Below are 9642 nucleotides of genomic sequence, written 5' to 3' on the forward strand. Positions count from 1 at the left end.
TCAATTTAACCACCCAAGAGGGAATCACTTTTTTCTCTTTACATTTTTCAGCTTAGCACATCTTCAGAACCCCAAGTGAAGGCCCAAAATCCAGCTACAGAACAATTCATATCAACATTTGGGAAGTGAAACACCATGTTACAACACCAAAGTTTCCAAACAATCTCATGACAGTCCTGAGCATTTCAAAGGGTAAGCAGAACATCTGTCCACGCTCACCCCCATTCCCTGCACATAAAGCACCACTGAAAGTTTCCTCAATGCTAAAAAGCCCACAGAGCACTTGTGGGAAACTGTGAATTAGTTAGTGCAAGGTTGCTGGATGTGAAACACACTGCTGAATTCCTCTAACAGCAACACACATCAATACATCCTGAAGACCTGCTCACCTTGCACACTCGTGCCAGTTTAGCTCCACTAAGCCAGAATTAAGTACCAAGGTTTGAGTAGCCACACAGGCAGCTGTCAGATCACCTTTTCAGACCACTCCTATACCATGATAATGTAGCCTTGTTATATCAAGGTTGAAATTATCAATTACCATAATTATTTTTTTATTTAGCATCTTTCTGCTACCACTTTGAACAAAAAGACAAGCGTTCTTTTCCCATAGTCCTGTTCTCTTCCCTAGTACTGTGTGGCAGCAGAACTACCAAGTAGCTGATCTCAATGTATTGAACTGGAAACAAACAACTGACTGGACACACCAACCCTTACTTAAACCTTGATACAGAAATGTTGTATTACATCTTCAAATGGGTGCTGAAGATACTAAGTCACAGGAGCATCATGATTAACTAGATAATCAGCTGGCTAAGAGATGCAATATGACCATAAAAACCAAAACATACTACATTTGTATTCCAAGTCTAGAAGCCTAAAATTGCCCAACTAGAAAAGCAAATGTGCCCAGTTCATAGCAAACACATACCAAAGTGAAGAATACCATCCTCCAATCTGATATTTGAGGGATTCTTCTACCCAAAACACCTTGTTATCAACAGTGTTGAGTATTCCAGAGTTGGCTCCAAATGAGCTCAACAGACCCACACCACACAGTGAGGAGACACCCACTCACAGTCCAAATGTGCAACTGAATTTGGACTGCCAGCACATCTTGACCAGGGCCACGGAACAAAGGCACAATGCCACATGGACACACTTCCAGGACACGATGCCTGCCTGCCTACAACCTAAAAGCAAAGAAAGACACTTAGCTGGCTTACTGCCACTGACCAGTTCCCACAGCAGGTAAGTTCATATCTTCAAATGCTGTATGTCTACCAAGATGGCGCAGGATGAATGAGATATTGCAGAAATGTCAGTTCACACAGACTATACAATTTGTTCACATAGCCTACTTCAAGATACTGCTAGATTGTCACCAAATTGTGCCAAGGATGCAATCAAGCTGGCTCTCTGCAGAGCCAGAATCCATAGGATTCTGTGAGCTCAGGAATATCCTCCAGCTGTACAGCCATAACTGGGCACAGAAGCATGCACAGGCATCAGGGAGCAACTCTGCTTCGGTGAAGAAAAATAACTTCTGTTAGCTACAACATGCAAAAATTACTTCTCTTAACAGGAAACCCACCACTTGTTTTTTGTAGTAAAATTTCATGGTCCAATACATGGACACGCATGGACCTCATCACAAACCAACGTTACCAAGAAACCAAAATTCAGTCATTAAAATAAGGCCAGGACTCACAGGTCTACACTGAAATCTTGCAAATTACTCTAGTTAGCAAAAAAAAATTCAGTTAAATCATTCATGAAACTCTAGGTCAAAATAAACACATCTAGTCCTTTGCACTTCTTCCATAAGTGTTTTGCTATGCAGGCACAGTTAGAAATTATAATCTTAACATTTCAAGGTGAACATCACACAGGGTTTCAGCACCCAGCTGAAACTGACTAGTCTCTATGCAAACCTCTCCATTGCGTGGACCACCTCTCAGAACTGCAGGGCGAAAACCACGCTCGAGACAAGGAGCAGGTACTTCAGCAGCCCCGCAAATCCCCCAACACCACGTTCTGAACCCTCCAGGGGCCACGACTCCCCTGTCCCCAGGGACGCACCGGGGACAAACCTGTCGGGTTCTGTAACTTCAATGTCCCTGCCGCACCGCGGGGTCGACAGCTCCAGGCTGCCGCCAAAATCAGTACCCGCATGAAAAATCAAAATAAAACGCGGGGGGGAAAAACCGACCCGACCCACCGCCTGTGAGCCGCCCAGGGCCCGTGGCGGCCCCCCCACATTCCCTGCAGGCCTCCCCAGGGCCGAGGCCGCCGGGCCCCTCCCGCACCCCGCCGGGGCTCCCGCGGGAAACCCGCCCGCCCCAGCCACAACAAAGGCGGCCGGGGCGGCCCAGCGCTCGGGGGGCTCCTTCGCGACCCTCGGGCTTCCCCCGGGCCCCCCCCCGGCCGCGGCCCCTGCATTGGAGCCGGAGGGGGGGTGCCCGCGCAGTGACAATGATCGGCCGCCCCCGGCACCTGCGCCGCCGCCCCCTCCTCCAGCCCGGCCCGGCATCCCCGGGGAGCGGGGCCTGCGGCCGGGCCGAGGGGGCGCCGGGTCTCCCCGGGCCCGCCGACGGCGCAACAAAGCGGCGGGGCCCGGGAGGCGGCGGGCAGCGCCAGCGGGCACTCACCGGGGGGCAGCGAGGTCCCGGCGGTGCGGCTGTGCCGGCCCGGGGAGGGGGCGGCGGGCGGTTCGTTCCTCCTCGCTCTCCTCTCTGCGCTGCGCTCTCTCTCCGCGAGCAGGGCTCGGCTCGGGGGGTTACGCGGCACAGCGGCCGCGGCCGGGCGGTGCGGGCCGGGCCGGGAGGACGGCTCCTCCCGGGCGGGCTCCGGCGGGAGGCGCCGCCGCCGCCGCTGCTGCACCGTCCGGGCGCCGGGGTCGTCCCGGCCCCATCAAGGCCGGGCCGCGCCGAGGGGGCCGCGGAGGGAGCGGGGCCGCTCCCCGCGGCGGCTGGTGGCCATCTTAGTCCTCCTCCTCCTCCTCGGCGCCGCGTGCCCCCTCCCCGCCCGGCTGCCAGCGCTGCCTCCTCCCTCCGCTCCTCCCCCTCCTCCTCCCACTGCTCCCGGCTGGCTGCGGTCGCTCCCGCGGCCCGGCGAGGCCGCCCGAGGAGAGCCGCTTGGTCCTGGCAGGCCGTGGGCCCGCTTCTTAATTCTGGGGTTTATTGCAATTACCTTACCTTTTGGAGCGGTGAGTTTGCCTTCTCCCCGTTCTGTGACAGAATTCCCACTCCTCTAGCGCTGCCCGCCCGTGTCCTCTCCGTCTGCCCCGCCGCCACAGGCCCGAGCAGCTGACACGCGAGGAGAAGCCGTCCCGAGCAGGGACCTGGATGTGTCATGAGAATGGGAGTGCAGGTCAATGCCGGAGCAAATAACCCACCCTTGAGCTGGGCTTGAGGTGCTTTCCCTTTTGCTGTTTGTTAAGTATACATCTAGGGAAAGTCTTCTGGACATCCCTAGTGCCAAGCACGGAGAGGATTGTATGCCTGTGCTGACCAACCACTCTCATCTGTATGATCCAGATGTTCAAACAGAATTAGTTACCCTTTTCCTACTAATCCAGAACTCCTGTTAAATTCCCAAAGCCGAAGGATTCCTTTTGTCCTCAGGACAAAACTTTGTTTTAGCCTTGCGCTGGGCACAGAGTGCAGGGTGTAACTGCACCCCGGAGGCGAACTTCATCCACTTGGATGCTCCTGAGGAGCAGTGCAAAGGTGTGTCCACACGTGCGTGACCAGATATCCTTCTGCCTTTTTCCAATCACTTATAAACTTACCTCCTCTAAGAAATCAGCTGCTAGCAGCCATTCATTCTCTAGCAGTTTTGTTTGGGTTTGGGTTTTTTTTTTTTTTGTTTACAAAATCCCTTCTGAAGCCTTCATTGAAAAAACAAAATAGCAGTTTGGAGAATGTGGCTGCAGGGGTAAAAGCTGCAATAAAAAACGCACAAACCATCCGAGACTTTTATGTTTCATTGGCAAATTATCACAAGCACCAGGAACCAGGACCATTGCCTCTTGCCTGTGCTACAGGGGTTTATTAAGGGAAGCTGTGTATTCTGTTGTGCTCGAGGATAAATGGAGTAAACACCATTTATCCATTCTTCTTTCTCTGGCCGTTAGCATCAAACATGTAAATGCACTTAATGTTTTTTCTGGCTAATGTTCTGCTGTTCAGCTGGCAGTGGAAATTATCCAGTCCCATTCGGATGGGAAAAACTGCTTAAAACGTACAGATATCTTGACTGAGGCTAGCTCTACTTCAGCTCCCAAGAAGCACTCACTGAAGACAAAAATATAACTCCCGACAAAGAAAGCCTACTTCTCCCAACTGAAAAATAAAATAAACAAGGAAAAGTGTGTAACATCCTTGCCTACACAATACGGTGCCATCTTTACTTGTTAAAGACACCTTCATGCGTTCAAAATTCACTGTGTGGCCAGAAGCAACATTTAGCCCAGCTCAGGGGAATACTCCAGGCTATAGTTTGGCTTGGAATGGAGCTGACTGTCCCTTTGCAATACCTGTATTTTTTTTCTGTGCAGGACAGTCAGTGGAGAACCAAGAAAGAAATCATGCACAGTATATCAGCCATAGTCCTGTCCCAACAACTGTAATATGATCAGTGGCAGAAGATCTTAAGGCAGTTGGTATTCTTGTGTCTCCCAAGAAAAACTTAAATTTTATTCCATGTATATCTTGTTTTGCCCCTCCTAATAAAATGCTTACTTTTGCCTACTTCTTAAACATTAAGCATTATAACAACTTCTTCCCAACCACTCTTTGCAGCCTGCCATTCCCATGTCACCTGAAATTATCACTGTCTGCTATGGAAAAAAAATAGATTAGTCTATGGCTAAGGCCATATAGGAAACATTACAAGGATAGGCAGTTCTATTATCATTATAGCAAGGATTCCATATCTCCAGAGTTTGGTACCTCCTCGATGTTTCCCACAGGCATCTCCTCTAAGCACTGACTGTTCCTGGTCCTTGCAGCAGCCATCTGACTCCAGATCCCACCAATCCACTCTTTTATAACACTGTTCTCATTGGCTACAGGTGTGGCCTGTTAACATCAGGCCTGCTCCTGATGTTTAGTAATTGGTTCAGCTGCAGCTCTTTAGGGGATAAGATTACATTCTATACCACCTTCATTTACCCACACTGTATCCCCCTACAGGGATGCCTTTCTGGGGTCACTCACCATGTTTTGTAGGCATCATATAGCAATGTATACGCAGAAAGGAAAGTAGGTGTGTTGGGCTGCTTGCTATCACATACCAGACTAACATGATTTACCTACCCCTTGAGTGAAGGCTAAGCCCAGGAGTCAGTGGAAAATATGTTTCTGCTACAAAACTGCTGGGGTCTCTCAGTCCATTCAAAGCTAACATGCACTGAATTTTTATGGATGCATCCTCCAGCCATGCCAGTCTAGAAGCAAAAACACAATGAACTGTGCTAGGCAGAATTTGGCCCCATTTGGTGTTTTCATTCTGAACGGCAGCAAAGGGAAGCACTGATTCCATCAGCTTGTTCCAACAATTATTTCGCTTACTGTGCAAGATGCAGCCTGTGAATAGAACATAGCAGTTACACTTTACAAAACAAACAATCTTCTCCCTGTAATTTACGCGTAGGAGGAGACTTGTATCTTTCTTAGGTAAAGTTTTATCAGGACCTATCTGAGCGAGCTCTACTAGTAAGAATCAAAGCTAACAGAGATGGTGCTATTCCTAATTCATTGTAAGTAGTGGGAAATCAGCAAAATCCCCCAGGATGGCAGTGGGAGTTGCAGGGACAGCTGTATGCTATGCCAGATATACTTTTTGCTGCATGCCAAGTTACACTGTTTTTTTTCTTCTTGCACAGCTAATGTTCATTGCATTCCTATTTATAGTTCCCATCTTTTGGTCAGTTGTCACAGTTCCAAAATAAATAATGGCAAGCTGTAATGTTCCATACTGAGTGACACCAGACACTCTTTTTACCTTCTCAGCATCTCTCCTCTCACAAAGCTAATCACGGGTACCTGCTTGTCTTTCTCAGAGAAGGTGTGAAATAGTAATTACAGTGCTATAGTTAGACAAAAGAAAGTATTTACAGTTAATCTTTCTTCCACTTTGCAAAGCAACTGTGCACAAGGGATTGCATCAATCATTAAAAAAGTGGAGATATATTTAATTGTCTTTCCCTTCTTTTTTAGAGGGTAAGGTGAAACTAGCACAATTGACTTTCAGCAGTGCAATGCCACTCCACTTTCAGGTGAGATGCTCATATACTTCCATTGCATTTGTTTCACACATCTTGGGCATAAAGCTACATCTGTCCTCTTTGCATATACTAAGGCAAAGTACAGGCAAATCCAGAACTGGAAAGAAATTACTACGAGAAAGTGAGATAAAGTAGAAGGAATTTTGGTTTGTTTTTTTTTTTTTTTTTTTAATTAGAATTTTTAACAGAAAAAAATGGCACTGTTTCCTTAATTTACACAGCCTAATATTTTAATAATACAGGATTCTTAATACTTCCTCTGAGAATTACTCTTCCCTCCTTGCTTGTTTACAGATAGTTTTCAGTATTAAATAAGAGGAAGGGTGGGGCTGTTGAGGATCTAGTGCCCCTGTCCTGTGACACTCATGTTGAACTTGGCTGAAATTTGAAAAATAAGTCCCTTGTCACACATGTTCTTCAGAATAATAATGGCCTGCTTGTCATAAGTTAATAAATTATACAATCCCCAAATAGTCTACTACTGAGCTCATAGCATTTGTAAAACATTAACACAGTCACCACAGCAGAAACACCAGCAACCTGATGGAGTAACAAAGAAAGCAGCAGCCAGGGCTGCTACCCCTTCACCCTCTAGGGCCCAGCAATCCAGCTCCACTTTGGATAAACAGCCTTTCTTATGCTGTCAGTGTTAGTCACATGGTTCAAATAAAAAAACATTTGCATCCCAGTGCTGCAGAATCCAAGTTTAAAGGTAGATAAATTAAGAATAGTTTGTTATAGCTGGACGTAATGTGTAGGTTTTTTTCTTCTGAGACAAAACCACCAACAAAGCAGCATTGTAAGCAAGAACATGAGGATGAAGGGAAGAAGCAGGACAGAGGATGGTGAGATAACAGAATTCCCAGCTTGCAAAGCTTTAGGCCATGTCTGTAACTGTAAAAAAACCCAGAGCTTGCAATTTAGTTCTCAAAATCCCTGCTCTGCTTCAGATTATTTGTCCAGAACTGGGTTCTTGCAATGGAGGTTACAAGTCTAGTAGCACATAACTCGTCATATGTAAGTTGTGTATAATGAAATATTATTCAAGGAATAAAGCATCAATAGAAAAGGACACATGCCAAACTTGCTTGGTGACAAGTATTACATTGGGCATGTGTGTATATGGAAAAGAGCATGTAGTTAACAAGAACATCAAATAAACTTCAAGATACTTAATATTTAGAGGATGTGGAAAATTTGGAGGTCAGAGCTGTATTCTGTGGGTCTAAATTTTTGCGGACCTGTTTGCTAATAATTCTTTTAAGACTCTCAGACCTGCACAAACAAAAGGCAGCCATAACTTCAAGGGCCTGGATTGTGTTCAGGCCACTTGAATGTGACTCTGCATGTCCAATACAAGTAGGAAAAAGGAGCAGGTGGCAACAGAGAAGGTACAGTTCAGCTGAGGTCATTGCGGCTTACAAAGCCTCAAAGCCTGATGATCCCAGGAGTGAATCTGAGAGGATGAGATCACACTCAGTGAGGGAAAAATGCTGCCATCTGGTGCCTCTGGAGAAAAAGAAAAAAAAAAAAAAAAAAGAAAAAAAAGGATTATGTTGATGGTGTGCTTCATCTGCAGTGGTATCAATGCTTCTGGTTCAGTCCAGCAGACCTCCAGCTGTCTTTTTGTTGTTAGGAGGTGTTACCATTCTTCAAATCTTGCTTTAAACAAACACGCTGAAAAAGTGCATTTTACAGTGGTTTGCCCACAAGAGGAATATTGTTAAGTATTAATGTAGTCTTTAAGGCAATTTTAAGAAAGATGGTTTCAAACAAAGTCACATCTGAGAATAGCATAGACCTTATTTATTATGATGAAGTTATGCATATTCACACCAAGAGATTGCAAAATGCTCTCCTATCACAAATCATATATATATATATATATTTTTTTTTTATTTATTTTACTATTATGTAGCAGAAGAAACTTGTAGTCTGTAAAGTACATCTGACAGAGAATGGAGATGCTGGATTTTGCTATCAAGTTGAGTGAAAAAGTTTGACAGAACAGGAATTCAATGCATTTCTATTGCAGAATTGACTTTGACCTTGAGCATCACTGCCCAGCCTCTAATGCCCACTATTTTATCTTATGAGCATTGTAGATTATACTGACTGCATGTTAGAAGCCTCAGAGGATACAGGACCAGACACTAAACACCACTTACTTTTATAATTCGCCTTTTACATCAGCCTATTTTGGATTGTTGTTGATAGAGCCTCAGAGGATGTGCCAAATATGTACTGAGACACTCCACGGTCTTAGACTGAGGCAGTGTTATTTTTGTCTAAGATATTTTTATTTTTACAAGCTTTCACAGAAAGCCATAATGGTAGCTTGGAGAGGTTGAAATTACTGATTAAATGAAACCCCATACATTGCTCTATTTTAGATGTAATAAAGATAGCTCTTTCTGGGAACTTAAATTTGTTTATCCCTTGACTAGGGGAAAATCTGAGGGCCACAGGTCAGCTTCCGAATGGAAGTAAACTGAGTAAAGTGGTTCATATACCATATTCATTTTTAGACACAGCATTTTTGTAACAAAGTAGTCACAAAACCTCAGGAATGAAATTCACTCTTGCAGATAAACTAACTCCTGCAACACCATACATTTCCTAGGAAGATATTCTAGTCTAAGAACAGCTTCAAACTCATGAGGTAACCCGAGGACCAGAAAGTCTTGAAAAGGATTTATTGTACAATTCTGCTGAGCAAAGAAAAGGAACACATCCCATTTAGTTCCCAGCCCTAATGTATTTGCAGCCACCTTATACATGTTTTTCCTAAAAAATCCCTACATTTTCATTCAAAACAGAGCTAGATCCTTATATCATCAATGTTACATTGAAAGAACTTGGAGTTTCTTCCTCTCCAACGGCACTGGAATTGCTTGTGGCTACATGGAGGGAGTCTGAATTTTTTAGATGTGTTCATAACTTAGGACAGAGGAGTAATTTCTTTGACCCTCCCTTGATGATGAACAAATCAGGCAACTTGAAGCCCTTCTAATATTCTTAGCCATATCATATAAAACTATGTTTAAGAAACAACAAAAAAGCTTTGTCAGTGTCTGTGGCAGCCTTATTAACAGCCACTTCAGTCGTCAGTCTCCATTCACATTACAGTCTGGGAAGAGCATTTCATTTCGCACATAAAAGTGATTTTGCACAACTTCCACCTCCAAGCAGAGTAACCAAATCATGCCAGCAAGGTGATCCAAAGAGATTTCTTAGTAGCCAAACTTTTGTCTACTCTCAAGGGATTTGATGGGAGTTTTCTGTAGTAGATTGATAAATGGCTAAACAATCTTCTGAGCAAGCTGTGGGAAACATGGCTGGAAAGAGCC

At 45.2% G+C, this 9642-nt stretch overlaps 1 protein-coding gene across 8 annotated transcripts in view; it reads right to left on the reverse strand.

Annotated features, from left to right (window-relative positions):
• WDFY3 (WD repeat and FYVE domain containing 3) overlaps nucleotides 1-2799 on the reverse strand; it is a 151576-nt gene extending 148777 nt beyond the window's left edge. For 5 of the 8 annotated variants that reach the window (XM_058025323.1, XM_058025321.1, XM_058025320.1 and 2 more), the window contains exon 1: nucleotides 2652-2799. The gene's annotated coding sequence lies outside the window, so the exon portion shown is untranslated. The remainder of the gene's footprint in view (nucleotides 1-2651) is intronic. The other 3 variants (XM_058025326.1, XM_058025325.1, XM_058025324.1) reach the window with 2 other exon arrangements.
• Between the last annotated feature and the right edge of the window lie 6843 nt (nucleotides 2800-9642).

The sequence above is a fragment of the Melospiza georgiana genome, chromosome 5, assembly GCF_028018845.1.
Source record: "Melospiza georgiana isolate bMelGeo1 chromosome 5, bMelGeo1.pri, whole genome shotgun sequence".
In the NCBI taxonomy this organism is placed as follows: Eukaryota; Metazoa; Chordata; class Aves; order Passeriformes; family Passerellidae; genus Melospiza; species Melospiza georgiana.